The sequence below is a fragment of the Pagrus major genome, chromosome 23, assembly GCF_040436345.1.
Source record: "Pagrus major chromosome 23, Pma_NU_1.0".
NCBI classification, from domain to species: Eukaryota; Metazoa; Chordata; class Actinopteri; order Spariformes; family Sparidae; genus Pagrus; species Pagrus major.
In genome coordinates this window covers 22,613,915-22,629,611 of record NC_133237.1, presented here as the reverse complement: position 1 = coordinate 22,629,611, position 15,697 = coordinate 22,613,915, and positions in this window count along the sequence as shown.

Genomic DNA, 15,697 nt, shown 5'->3' with positions numbered 1-15,697 from the left:
CTGTTAAGTGGTTGGACATACCATCATTTCCTAATCATTTTCCATTCAGTGACACCATGCATGTCAGTTTCAGCATATGTAAGTCAACAGCAAGTAGACAGCCAACTGCAGAAGAAACGTAATACTGCTGCTCCAATCCAATCCCCAGAATATGTTGGCGATGTACGTTTCTACAAACCATGGATATGTTGAAACTTTGCATGTCTTTTAGTTCAGTTTTGCGTTGTATGTTGTGAAAATAAGATGCTTATGGTCTGGTCACATTTAGGCTCAAAACCTCTTGGTTATGGTTAGAAAAAAGATCATATTTGGGCTTACCTGTCGCCACAAAAATTGGCTGGACAATATCCTGACGTCTGGTTCAAAATATCTAGTTTGTTGCCACAAACACAGCCACAGCTTTATTTTTATTTTTGATTTGGTCAATGAAAAAGATCCCCTTCTTGATTGACAAGATCAAGTCTTAAAAAAAAAGTGTCACTTCTAACCAGACTTTTACGATTTCCCCATTCACACACTCATACATCCTCTAGTCTGACCATTGAGAGCAATTAGGGGGTCTTAAAACCTCCCACAAATGCATTGGTTTTCATATATACAGTATATATATGTTCAAATTCTTTTATATTATTGTGAAATAGTCGGTGATGTTTGTGTTTTCTTTGGTAGGTTGTTACTCATAAATCATGAGTGACCCTGACCCTGCACTCATCAGCATGTAGATATAGTGATCCGCTGCAGTACATAGCTGCAGAGAGGCCTGCATAGCTTTGTGACATTCCTGGAGTAAGAGAAGAGGACACTTAGTGTTTTGGTTGTGGGTGTGTTTAAAATGAGGATGCAGGGTAACTGAGGTGGTGTTCAAGTGCAGGGAGAAAAAAACACGCAGGCAGCTGTTTCCACCCACTGCTCTGCTGTTAGCTTGTCCCCAGCGAAAGAATGAGCAGTGACCTCGGGTCAACCTTGTAATGTATCCTTTTCAATAACATCCACCTCGGCCGTATGCTTTAACAGTAGTTTTATGGCACGTTCCTTGGATTTTCTTTGTCTCTCAAGGGAAATTTATTAGTTGCCTTTTGTCACAGAATAGGAGTCTGAATCAGGTCAGCTCACATGGAGCTTTTAGTGTAAATACAATCCAGAAGGTTGGGGCGGCCTCCATTAGGAATGTGTGTGATTAAATAGCCTCCTGATCATGTGCTCTGTCTCTCCCTGGCAAATTGATCATCACTGTGAGCCACTAGTGGATCATCTAGATGTACTCATCAGCACTGTCATCATCATTATTTGAATTAGAGTGTTGTGCACGTCACAGCCGTGTTTTGGGTTGGTCGCTGAAACTTTTTTGTTAAACTACTGAGAAACCCAGACAAACAAAAAAGTGCTACAGACATTGCTTATATATCTTTTTAAAGCACATGAAATGTACATGTCACTGTAGTTGCATGAAAAATGTATAATCCTATAAGTGTTAAGAGCATTTTTAAAATCTGTTTGGTTTACTAAAAACCCTCAGTGGTCAAATTGATGCACGTATCTTGAAAATGTGATTTTAAAGGTGAAATCACTCGAATGAGAAACACAGCCGTTCATTATTGTGCTCAGGTAAACACAATCACACTGACCCTGTTTAATGTGGGTTAAGTCACATTAGACTCTGCAGTCCTATTCAGCTATTTGCTTTTATTAGAGCTGCTGAGTCTGCCGAGGCCACGCAAATCCTCTTGCACCTAATCTTGTTAAGAATTTAATGGTTTTAAACACCTTGATTGTGTAAAAGTCTTGTGTGTGTTTTTTTGGCCCTCTTTTATTTTAATTTATTTTAAATAACTGGATAATAAATATACTTGGACACAATTATATTCCATTCAACAAAAGCATCAGTTAACCTTGGCTGACATTTCTTTTTTTGAACATAAAATAGTCTTGAAAAACAGACAAAAAAGACTCAACTCCTGTGATTGAGGTTCATATGTCCTCATGACATCTCTCCTTTTTTCATGGTTTCTTTCTCTCAGTGGGACAGAGAGGAGTGGTGGGGCAGCAGGGTTTCCGGTGAGGGCCCCCGGGACTCCCGCCTCATGGGCCCCCTGCTCCATTCTGCTGCGGCCGTAAGCCAAGATTATTCCGCTGTTTGGTTCCACCAGATGCGGCAGCGCCACTGGATGGGCACTGTCTGGCCCTGATGAGCAGATCTAAGAGGGATTAGTGGCCTGTTGTGGTGGATCGGCAAGAACAGTGGGAGGCTGTCCACACACAGCTGTGTGTTTGTGTGTTTCATAATGCTCTGGCCTCTGGCCTGTCTCTGGCTTTGGCTCCAACCCTGAGCCACCTTTCCCTCCCACTGACCTCACAGTTCAGGGAGCTCTCGGACTGCAGACAGCAGGAGCTCTGAAATTTTTGGAACGGCATGAAAGCTTTCAAAGAAACATGATTCTCCCTCAAGGATTGTGGGAGAGAAGTGCTCAGACAGGCGCACTGTATCATCTGAAAGTGTTGTCTTTTGTTTCAATGGCTGCAATTGTTTGGGATCTTTACATGCTGGCAATGAATGTTTCTGCAAACAACGGATATGTTGAAACTTTACATTTCTTTACACAACTTTATGATTATGTTTCAACACTGTGCTTATGGTATGTTTAGGTTTATGCACAAAAAGCACTTAGTTAGGGTGAGGTAAAGATTATGTTTTGGCTTACCTGAAACATGGCTGGAAATTGTCCCGACATCTCTTTAAAAATATCCCCTTTGTTGCCACACACGCAGTTGGAAAATTTCCCGACATCTCCAAAAATATCCAGTGGTTTCACGCTTACAAATGTTGACACGTCATCCCAGACAGTGGTCTCTGGCTTGGCAGCCCTCTCGTCTGGCTGTCACGCCACCACCATCCTCGCCGTCTCTTGACATGGAAGTCAGCTTATACATGTAAACGTGACACGACACATTGTAGAAATGTTGATATGGTAAAAAGCAAACATTTTATTCTGGTGTGTTCACAAACATTTAATTCATCCAGCATTCATCAACAAATAGTCTCAGAATGTAATTTATCAGGGAAAGATACAAGCCACTGATGTGTTTATACTATATTATAGGCGTGTTTGTTGAGCAATATGTCCGTGTAATTCTTGGCAACGATTAAAGAAAGAAATCCTTGTCTGGGCCTGAGAAACTGCTCCTAGATGTGCTGGTACCCCTGCCGGCACAGACAATTGCTTCTGTGCAGGTGATGCTGCCAACTTGTGTTTATGTCCTTTCAGTGACTGTGCCCATATTTCAAGTCCCCAAAGCAGCCACCGTTAGCTGGTGACAGTTTCTATTTACAGAAAACAATCCCCGTGGATAAAGAGTTGACGGAAAATGTCAGATGATAAATGTCTCGTGGAAAGAAGTGTCTCGGCATACCAGCATTTTTCTTTTTTTTAAAGAAACTGTCTTAGAGAAATATATAAAACACCCCGCTACATTTGTCATAGGCTTTGCATGTGTTGGAATGCAAAGCCTAACGAGCATAATCCAAATAAGATATGTCATCACAGAAAGGTATTAAAACCGTTTTTAATTTTTGTAGATAAAAACAATGTTCTCACATTTGTGGTATGAGAAAAGGAAATATATTTGTGGGTTTTTGGAAGACTCAATCTGACCTGCAGCTTTTAAACATGACTCAACAAGGTAACTTAACTTAAAAAACATATAGGTTTTAATTAAGAACCTAATTGGCTTAAATCAGAGCACTACAAGATCATGATTTCCTCCTGCTTTTACTGTCTGATTTCTCTCAGCTACTTTCTGTCATGAGCCTCACACTAAGATAGGAGCTCAGATAACAAAATCCAGCAGCAACATTGCTTCAAAGCTGTCTGACCTCATTTTTTTGTTGACCCAGAGTTTTTGTTTTTGGCCCGGGCTGCATTGTTTTCTCCTTTTTCTCGAGACACTTTTCCTCAAAGACTTTCCCAATAAATTGGAAAGTGGAGCGGTCAGGCGAGAATACTGTCCTCCCAAACTTTTTTTCTAGAAGGCCTTCGTCCGCACACAACATCGCTAACAACTGTTTGTATTCAGTGTCTCTTTCCTCTCACTCTCTGCGTGTGTCTGTGTGTTTGATGTCGTGGTTTGGCTGTCCTCTAAAGCGTTCATTTCAGAGTGGTTACTTTGGGCCTCATTTTGACTCACTGGCTGTCTGCCTACACCCTGTGGTCTACCATCCACTACAGCAACTGCCTCTATGTGTGTGTGTGTCCATATATGTGTGTGTGTGTGTATGGTATTCCTATTTGTGCACAAGTTTTGTACATTCCACAATAATCTGTCTCTGCTATACACTGTATATTGTTTCTATCTGAAAAATAGGCTTGTTTAGTCTGGAGACGGAGGTGAACCATAAAGAAGAGCCCCTGGCTGTCAGCCAGTGCAACAACCAACCTCCAGTCAGCTGATGTTTTTCAGCCCCTCTCATCATGTTAAAGTGTACAGTATATTGCAGTCAGCTCCTAAGCCTATTAATGGAAAGACGAGGAGCGTACATAGAATATGCTCATTTCTTTTTAATGAACTCCATCAACTTAAATCACAGTCGGAGTTGCAATATGCAGGCATGCTCATTTAAGTGCAGAGCTTATTTATCTTGTTTCAAGTGTTCTTCATTCACTTTGTCAGATAAAGTGCTGTGCTGAACTTTCCTAATGCCTTCCAGGAATTAATAAGCCAGAATTAAATTTTAAATTTTATTTGCAACAGGAAGACCTTTTTCTGGACAGCCTGATATTCATAACTGAATCAGAACATTGGATCATTTTGGGTTGCTGATTGTCAGCAAATCCATCATCTACAAGATCCCGTTACTGGCCATTAGACGCCACTAAAATCGTGCTTGTAATCTACAAAACCTTTCAACGAAATGAGCCCAGTTTGAACAGAAGGCAGACATGTTTTCTAACAACAAACAGACTTTACACAAACGAAAGAAAGCCTCCATGAAATCAATTTCTCCTAAATCTCCATTATTATTCAATCACATTGTGAGCAGCTCAAGCTGCTGAGCTGCTAACTTCTACATTTACGCAGACAACCTTCCTCGTCAGAGATCAACACAAACATCTCTGGGTTGATTGTCAGAGTTCACTTCCTCACTGCAATAATGTAGGTGGAACTTGAGAATGCACTGCATGAATCAGGTTTTATGTCAAACAGTATTCAACAATACTAGCTGAACAAAGAAGGCTTCATCAACATGCTGACATTATGCCAAATTCAAAATGAATACTAATTCTTTCTTATTTTCCCAAAGAGGATCCTTTTTGATTCAAGACAAACAATTTTTGAAAACAATCGTGTCTTTTTATTGTGCATGTGTGACGCCTGAGGGAAGTCCATGCCTTTTGCCTCTGAAATCATTTTTAGAATATCTGAACCAAAGACTGACAGGAACCTTGCGGGGAGCGACTGGAAGAGAGAAAGGAAGCAAGCGAGTGTCAGGAACCCTTTGAGTCGAGAACAAAGAGCCCACGGACCTCGACGTTCTGCACATGGAGTTTGTCTCTGCTTGCATGGCTGTTTGAGCCACTCGCTTTGAATCAGGCCAGGCTCTCTGAGTGTGGAGAATTGAATTGGTGTGGATGTTTGTACAAGGGAACGGATGACAGCAGGGGAGGAAATGCTAATGATCTTTATGGGCAATAAACAGGACATATATCTCCAGGTTGATAGATACACATGACCTTTGGGGTGATTTAGTTACACTTAGGAATCTGAGTGAGTGTCTGGGGAAGCCTGACGTCAAAGGTCTTTGAGAGTTTTACTGGAGCAGAGATGAGAAAACAAAGAAGTCGAGGTGCCCTCGCTCAGGATAAACTGTCTAGTCCTGATCAATTATTTTTATCCAGGAAACCAGAACGTTTCTGTTTCACCTCGCTCTAAAACCTCTGGGCACAAAGTAGTGTCCCAAGTTCAACCTCCGTTCAGCCTCAGTGACTCACTAACATTGACACTTCCCATTGAGGACACATCCGGGTGACGTTGCTATTTGATGCAACATTATCGATCTTTCCAGTATCTCCCAGTCACTGACCTGTGTGTATTTGTGTGTTTAAGCATTTAAAACTCTCTCTCTTTTTTAAAAAATGCTGAGGAGTTTTAAAGGCACAGGACAGTTGGCGGCAGCCTTCACGGTGTATATATGTGCCTCCTGCTGCAGCTTGTAATGGAGCAGAACACCCCCATCTTTCTCTTTCTACTTCACCTCCCATGAGCCTCATCGGCCACTACACAGCCTGATGAGACGGCTTTCGGTCCCATCATCAGATAAAACTGCGACTGATAAGGCTCGTCTGCTGCTGAGAGAGGTTTGATTAAAGGGAATAGTTCAGCATTTGGAGGAATATGCTTACTGGCATATTTTTAATTTTTGGTTTGTACAAATGATTAGGCCCATGTGTCGCACTGTTTCTTGGCCAGACGGGAGTCTCCAATATCTCCCCTGCTGTGACGACAAGACTCCAAGTAATTGTCGTTAAATAGTGAACTTAAAAGTTGGTGGTATAGATTTTATTACTTTTTGACAGAGCAGGGCTGACACTAGCCTCATATATACCATACACAAATTAAAGTGGTAACACTCTTCTCATCTAACTCTTGACAGAAATTTTAATAATTTCCTATAACATCAGCCTATTTCCTGATTACCGGATTATAACAAATAAGTCCATGTCCCTGAAAACTGTATTTTTGGTCAAAACAACTGCACTGTTTTCACTGTCAGAGAACATGAACTACATCAATTCAACATTATCCAAGAAAGTAAAGTGATCTTGCTTGTCTTTTCTTTAACCGCTTCAACAAAAATGTTTCTGACACCTGCTGTCACTTTTAAATAGTGGTCTCCTTCTTAATCAGCCAGCGTGGACTTCTAAAAGCAAACGTCTTTGTGTTGTCGTATGACATATGACGCCCATATGTTTTGTAATCAAAATGCTCTATACCTTCTTGTTGTGGTTGTGGCTCATGTTGTAGCTCCGCCACCAGATCAGGCAAACACAACCACAATTTCTATGAGATTTATCTTACTACACCCTTGTGGTGTACCAAATGGCAGCCAGCGGGGGATCTAACTCCAACCAGCCATTTGTAGAGAATAAAGCCGCAGAATAGGACCACATGTTTCACAGTCACATAAGGTATATATGTCGGTTGGATGTGTTTATGCAGTAACAGCTAGAGTCATGATTTCTAGATGTGAAAAATATACTGTATCATAGAAAATACATCAGAGAAACCTCAACTAAGCGTGTCACAGTGGCTGTGTTCAGTCACCTCTTTCTCTTCATCAATCAATCCCAGCACAGCAGAAAACCTGTCAGCTAAAAGCACACTCTTATGTACTATACCATACCGAGGCCAAGGAGTTAAATAAGAAGTACTTTTGTAACTTCAAGGTGAAATAAGCCACAATCCTCTCTGATGTGTGAAAATAATGCCCTGGATCGAGTTCTTTGCAACAACGGTGGCAGTTATTTCACCACATCAGAACACCACAGTGTATTCTTGCTTACTCACACTTGAATCTGAATTCATATCCTTGAACTACCTCTCAAACAATAGCCTACCAAACTCTCTCGAGTCACGTCAGCACATATAAAGTGGACTGCATTTTTATATAACCAGCTTTAAACACTCATGATCCACATTCCTGCACTAATGTTCCTCTAAAGTTCAAAGGGTGCCGTTTCTCCCTTTGGGGTTATTCTGTGTAGTGCTGCAGAACTCGGAGAATATGAAAGTTCACGTGCCTAAAGCCCATTGATCTCGCGCTGATGCAAATTATATGGTCGAATGGCTACAAGAAATGTCTCTATACAGTGGAAAGCTGAAAGGCTTTATTATATGAAAAGACTCAAATTAAAACATCTGTTGTGTACACGATGTCTCAGCGGTTGTACCACCGAGTCTTGCGTGATACAGAACAGACTTGAGTGCAGTGTGAAAACATTTATTTCATGTTTTAACTTAGTCTTTCCTAAACACTGTACTGCTGTAAAGACCTGGAACAGTTTTTGGGCCGCCTGACTCTCATGTATTTATCATTTGATTCTGGAGAACCTTAAATTTCACTCTGGCTCATTTAAAGTCCCAATTTTACATTTGCTTTTTGTGAGAATCAATGAATTCAATATACTTTTTATAAAACGGCATTCAGAATTTGGTGTTTTTTTTAATTTATTGTGAACTCACAAGACAGAACCTCAGGAAGCTGGATATTTTAGACTTCCATATGATTTTGTGTCTACATCTGACCTTTCCTAAGCAAGTTACAGCAATTTGTTATATTATCATCTGTGATTTTCTATGAAAAACAGGTGTAATACCATATTCAATTTACTGACCATGTAGATGTGTCAAAAAAGGTCAGAAATTAAATAAAAGGATTATCAAATCATTACAGAGGACATTGAAGCAAAGTGAACTTGCCAGGAGTAAGAAACTAAAGAAACTACGTTGGTTTCCTTGACGAATCAGTGCTGTAGCATGTGATGGCATGGTCAGCAGTTCAATAGTAATTAAACATTTTAGAAAATAGCTATATTTAGTCACCGGCAGTTTTCTAGGTCTTTGAGGGTTAAAAGGAGATATGTAGCAATATATGCAAATGTAGCAAATAGAGTGGGGAAGATGAATTGATGTGAAAATGAATAACAACAATTATAGTGCATTCATTAGAGAATGGGTGGGTTTCTGCCTAAATGCTTCCAAAGAGATTAATCATCAGCTTCTTCAGTACACAATGTTGCTGTGACTCACAGGAGGATAAAAAAACAACGATGGAAAACATTAACAAATTCTATGGTATAGTTAGATAGTGCTATTAAATCATCATCCTGGCCACAGGGATGATCTTTTGACACCACGCTTCCTGCCACAATAAAGGAGGTCTGGACAAAAGTAAAACATCATAGCTGAGAGGAAAAGGGCACTGGCGCTGTGGGCCACTGTCATTATTCAAACCTGTCACATTTCTCTATTGGGTGGTGACAAACTGTTTGTTATGGCGAAACAAAACTTGTGTCACTGTGGAAACAATACTAGATGACAAATGGCTCCATCAACAGTAAAACTGTTCTTTCTGTTGCATATGAGTCCAGTCGTAAACAAGCTGCAGCCGTAACACTATGGACATTTGATACAGTCCTGGCACTCCGTCCTTATCAATTTTTGATTGTGTCAGATTTGTAATGGATATAACATTTCCTAGAAGGGTCTTTGTTCCATTCATTTCAGATCCCATGATGAAACTTGAGGGAATCATGCCCCTCATCACTTTACACAGAATGGCCCAGGGTAATCCTGTTTTATTCCTGTTTGAATGGATCACATGCTACATTAATGACGAAGGCAAAGTCCTAACTCTGGATCATCCTGCAGGACACTGCCAGTGAAAGGGGGGGTCCTTCAAAGCACCTGAACCGGTACCCTCCACAAGTGAGACTGTCTGGACTCAAAACTGATAATCCATCAACTTGTAAATGTTTTAAAAATTACCACGTTTTCACTAGAAGGTTGTTTTCAAAAGACAAAGTGAAGAAATGGAGTAAATTTAGCTGAAAATAGAATATTCTGTTAATTGACCTGTGAACAGTGGATAATAGGTCAGGATATGACACTTGTACCCTCCAGATTTAGGTAAAAGAAGGCAGCATTTACTGAATGTGGCTACACATCAGCCCAGTCATCAGAAGAAAATGTTGGTATTGCACGTTTTTGGAAACCACAGAAGTGTTACGTTTGCACATTTCATAAGTGTCATACAGTGTTAATTTTGGCAGCTATTTTAGATGTCGTATTAATCCGTAGGCGAATACGCTTATTTGTATCCTTCACAGTTTTAGTTGAGTTTGAGTCAATTAAAAGTCATCCTTTTCAGTGAACTTTAAGTCAAAATGTTTTCTCTCTTTAAACTCATTCAATTAGACTAATAAGCCTTTGCATAAGTAGCAGCTTTGTGTTTTTCACAACGAAGACAGTTTGATCAGGCTGTGAAGCGAGCGAACTGAAGTTAGCAAACACATGAACCCAGCCAACGTTAGCCTGGAAGCCATTCTCATTCATTATTTTGTCACCGCAAACTGAAAACCTTTTTTCATGAGAAAAACTGGCTTCCAGCCAGGCTGAGCATACATGGTTTGCCACAAGTTGACACAGCCGACTGCTCAGTTACATTGACTTAACGTTAGCAAATATGCTTAGTTAACAGGACCTGGACAGGAGCTACAGTCGAGTTAGCTAACTCACCGTGACATTCACAGCAGGGGGGAAAACGACTTCAGCTGTCTCTTCAGGTTGTTTGTTTTTTCCCACTTAACCTGTAGCCACAGGGCAAGTCTCAGTCTCTTTTCACTGCACTCTGCTTTTCTTTTTGCTGAATTGTGAATAAACTGTGTCCATAGATGTGTTTTGGAGTGCATCACCTAGGAATATGCACACGTCAATCAATGACAGGGATGTATTGGTTGTATGTTGACAAACAGATTAGATGCAAATTGTGGAAAAAAATCATTCATCGTTTGAATGTTCGATAGCCCAACTGACATTTAAGTCCTTTCTCGTCTCATCAACGAAAACACAACATACATTTTGTCATAGTTTGATAACGTGTGAAGCCACGTCCAGATGCAGGTCCACTGGATCTGGACGTACATAGAAAACACTTGAGAATTGAATCTTTCATGGAGGAGTTGTTGTGTCAGAGGAAGCTGAAATTTAATGCTGATTTCAGTCATCGTTCCAGAAGCATTAAACCGCAAAGAGGAGTTTCTCTCTGGTTTTCCTTTTATGTCTTCATAACAACATGGAGCAGCTGATCTGTGAACTGGTGAAAGATGATGGCAAAACACATTTGCTGTGCTGTTTTCAGAGTGGTGCTGTCAGCATGGTGCTGTGTGCCTCCCTCTCTCGCTGCGCCGCTACACTGTGGGCCTTTCAGCCTCCCCTCTCTGGGCCCCCATCCCTTCCAAAGCCCTCCTACTCTCCATTGTTCTTGTGTTTGGTGTTTTGTTTGAGGCCTTCCCTTATCAGATGTGCAGGCTCCAACTTTCCTATTTATAAACATCTCAAATATCTCCCTCTCTGACTTCCTCTGGCCTGCTTCCTAAAAAACATACAACATTGAATACAACAGTATACAGAGCAAATTGTCTGACAAATCTACAGGTCGTGTCTGTCTGCTCCCATCACATATCACCATCCTCTCTCTACTCCCTGCACATTCCCCACTCTTAGCCTGCCAGCAGGCCTGTTTATTGGCCTTTTTAATGCATTGTGGGAGGTTTGTGTGGAGGTAGAGCTGAGGTGGCCGCCCTTGTCTGGAAGCCTTGTTTTATGGGAGGTCTACATTCACCACACAGGATTTTTTAGAGACATGCAGACTTTAGCAGACGACAGAGTGTTGGACATAACCACCTCCTTTTCCCACACAGAGCTGGAATCGGGACATTGTTGGAGTATAATCCATTGTCCTTATGTTCCTCATGTGCACATTATTTATGTATTTAAGGTGGTAAAGGGATGAGCCGTGTGAGCATAGTGAGGTCATGTAGAGGTGGGACTCTATGTTTATAGCCAACACATGGAGGACCTTGGGTAGGATCAGTGAACCACAAGGGTGTCATTACACAGTTTTTCTTACATCAGCCACATTTCCCTCACACCCAAAAACACATGACTGCAGCGCAAACAAAGAACATGCCTCGTCCAGAGACACAAAGACAGATAGAGCTGCGAGAAAACCATCACCGCAAAGTGCTTCCCAACCCCTGGATTTGTCTGGGTGACATGCTGAACTCAAGTCCCGCTGCTGCAGCTGTGCAGGAGAGCCAGACTTTGGGCTTAACCAGCTTGTAGAAGAAAGCCTGAATAAATGCATGGGCCTCCCTGTGCTTTCAATCAGATAAGAGTAAGTCCAGGGAGCAGGCATGGACTTCCCTGAGCATTCCTCTGCCGCTACACACAAGGCAGCTTTTGTCTGCAGTCCATATCTGAGGCCCCATTTCCAGTGGCAATGCAGGATGCATGCTGTTTATTAGTTGTAGAAGCCTTTAGTCACTTGTTCCTAACTGGATCACACAGAAAGATGATGTGATTAGAGACTATATCTACTGAACATAATGGGCCACCCAGCTGTATGTCGCATGGATGGCATAGAGATAGCAGAGAATCAATCACTGCCTCGACATGTTGTGTTTTTATCCATTATGTCTGGTTTCTTTACACCTCTTCAAGTTAGTTTTAATAATGTTTTGGTGTTTACCTTGCTGCAGTGCAACTGAGAAAATCCATCACACAGCATGAGTGTGTTACATCACAATAAATCTTGACATGCTGATATATCGCCATATATCATTCAACTGAAGCCATAAGAGGTTAATGGTCTCTACGGGGAAACACAGGGAGAAAAGGTATCATTATATATGAAAGCCTCTGGGGCATTTCTAACTTTCTACACCTGGATACATTACATTCAAAGAGAGCAAAAACACTGAGAGAAAAAAAGGTGATTTACATTTAGGGGGTAGATAGAAAGTAATCTATCCTACTCTCAAACACATATTTATGACTCGGGTAGACAATAGATTCTTTTAATCCCTGACACACTATGTCTCTCAAGAACAAACAGACGGCAGGAAAACGAGCTGGATCGTATCACTCTGCTTAAACCAACATTATGCAAAACTTGTTTTTTTTGCAATTTGGCGTCTTGAGAGTTTCAAGTGCATCAACACAAGACTCTCTCTCCTTCTGAGCTTCTTCTATTTTCTCTTTGGTCTCTTCAACTCTGTCATGATGTCTGTGGAGACTGCTGAGCTCGGATTTGCTGTCTGGTCACCCAGCTCCAGTTCTGGTGCAGATTTTGGCATTGCTCCAAGCCAGTATTTCCCAATCCAGGCCTGAAAACCTCCTACTGAGGGTGGTCCAAAGCTCCTAGTGGTGTAACAACAATCACCAAGTGCACTGAGCTCCCACTCTGGCCCAGGTAGAGTCTGCTAGCTTTTTTCGTCCATAAATATGATCCAGTGGACATTTTTGGTGGTGTGTGATGTAGTACCGCAAAGCGTCATGCAATTCTAGCAACCAAGCAACTCAAGTTACAAAATGCTTTCAGCTCAATGTGACTGAGCTGCTGAATCCAAATCTTTGCTCTACTCTTTAAACTGAGAGTCACAAGCTCGTTTTCGACCTGCTTTCATCTCAAACTGCTGAAAACTATTTCTGTTTACGATGTTGCACTTCTGGGGTTTGGCTGACGGATTAAATCGTCATTCAAAGCGTTTCCATCCCATTAATATCTGATGTCATTATGTCGGCATTTAGTTTTTTCCAGAATTAGACCTACCATAAATAATACTTCATTATGTCTAATAGCTTGTTTACTGGTTTTGGCTGGGTGCAGAGTTTGATGTATGGCTCTATAAACTGTGTATACTACACTGTAATACAGCCACTGCATCACATGGACAGAGATTTATGACACAGATTATTTTATAAATAGTCGGTGATGTAAATACAAGCCAAAAAAGCTGAAGTAACTTTGCATACGGTTGTCTTTCTATACTGTTAGGTGATATTTGTGTGTAACATTTAAGTCTCGATTTACCAAATACACTCACTGTTTAGAAGTTCTAGGACATCCATTTGAGAATAAATACAAGTCATTTATGTAAAAGTTCAACTCTGACCTCCAGACATTTGTTTTCTGCCTGCAGACATCTGTTCCTGCTAACAAATATAAAATGATGGAGGGGAGTGTTTTGGGACAGATACTGTAGAGATATATAGTTGAGCTGATAGATAAACTGACAGACAGATAACATGGTTTTTACAGCAGGGGTTCTTCCCAGGATGCCATGAGCCCATCACTCCTCACTTCAAAGAGAGCAGTGCATTCTGGGGAAAGCTGCAGGATTTTGCTGTTGTGTAACAACCAAGGGGTGTTTCTAGAATTTGAGCAAGCCAGAGGGAGGCTGTGTGTGTGTGTGTGTGTGTGTGTGTGTGTGTATATGTGTGAGTGTGGCTGGGTGAATGCACTTGATCTGATAAAGTGCAGACTGTCTGCTCGCGCACTGATAATCTGTGTGGTATTTACCATAGTAAGTTTAGGTGATATGCCTGCAAACGATGATTGGTTAACCTAATTCTACATTACACTGTGTGCTAACATTGGAGCAAAGTGGAGCAGCAGAAGGGATCGTGTCCTGACTCAAAGTGAAATCTAGAAGTTGAACATGAAAATATCATAAATGCTGGCAGAGTCAAGTCAGTATTTTTATACAACTCATAGCACACATTTTCTCAAGGGGCTTTCCAATCTACACGACATACAGCACCTTCCATCATTTGATTCAGATGAGGAAAAACTCAAGAGGAAATCTCAATCAGCAGAGGAGGGATCACTCTTCCAGGACCGACAAAATAGTAAAATTACAGTACAGACAATCAGGATGACAAAATTATAGATGCTCTGTAAACAAATATGAAGAATATGGATATGTGGGGGTTGTTGAGCTGCTTCAAGGAGCTACCAAACAGACCTGGGGCCGCATTTAATGTTCTTAGATTTGTCTTTAACTCAGTCATAAGACAATTTTCGATGTTGTCTTTTTGTTTGATTCCCAAAAAATGCTGAGCATAAAAACCTTCCTTCAGCCGACTCTAAGAGTCCAATTTCTTATTTATGCACCTGTGATCTATAAATGTCAAATCAACTCAAATTAATGGCACCTGCCTTGTGATTTCCTCTTACACAAATGGACCAAAAGGGAATGTCAAAATATCTGTAAAACAAGTTCACAGCGATGGTAGAGGAAGTTGAATCTAAGTATCATAGTGGACTAAATAGCGGGCTGACAAACAAAACCAAACATGCAGATAAAGCTCATGTAAAGCTCACCACAGCACAGGCTTTAATAACTGTAATACCCTGACATAACCAGCAGGAAAATAACTTACATCAAGTCCAGACTTTGCTTAGAGATAAGATCATTTCCACATCAAAGTGTGATACATGACTGCTTATACGTGGTATTATGCTTAAGACATACTTGAGATCAAAACTGATCCTAAGTCTGTTTTTATAAATGAGGCCCCTGAGCTGCACAACCATCCCTCCACCATGAAACAGACACATAGGCTAATCACAAGATCGTCTTCAGGCTTTCAACATTCTATACTTACACTACAAATAAGTGAAATATCCCTTTAGACCAAGAGCCTGGTTTCTCACAGCTCTCTCTCTCTCTTTCTGGAGCCATCTGGACCCATGCTGCTGTTTTTTGTTTGATTTTTTGAAAGACCATCAGATTATTTCAATAAACTTTCACGAAAAGTCGAGATGCATACATGAGTGATTGCTCCACTGCCCTGAGTGGAGTTGGCCATGTTTTTTGTGGAAGCCGGTCTGGAGTATAGGATGAGACAGTGCTGGGGTTGCCAAATAGCAGGCATCTGGATTGAGTTTCACCCCAGTGGGGCCGGGTCCTCAGCAGATGGTGCTTGCCAAACAAGCAACGCAACTCTGATTAGAACCAGAGGGGCAGTTCTTGCACTTATGTGCACTCATTTCATGCATGCTTGTCAAAAGGCCAGTTTTAATAACATGTAATAACACACAACTCATGGAGAAGAGTGCTTCCACACTGTTCTGTGG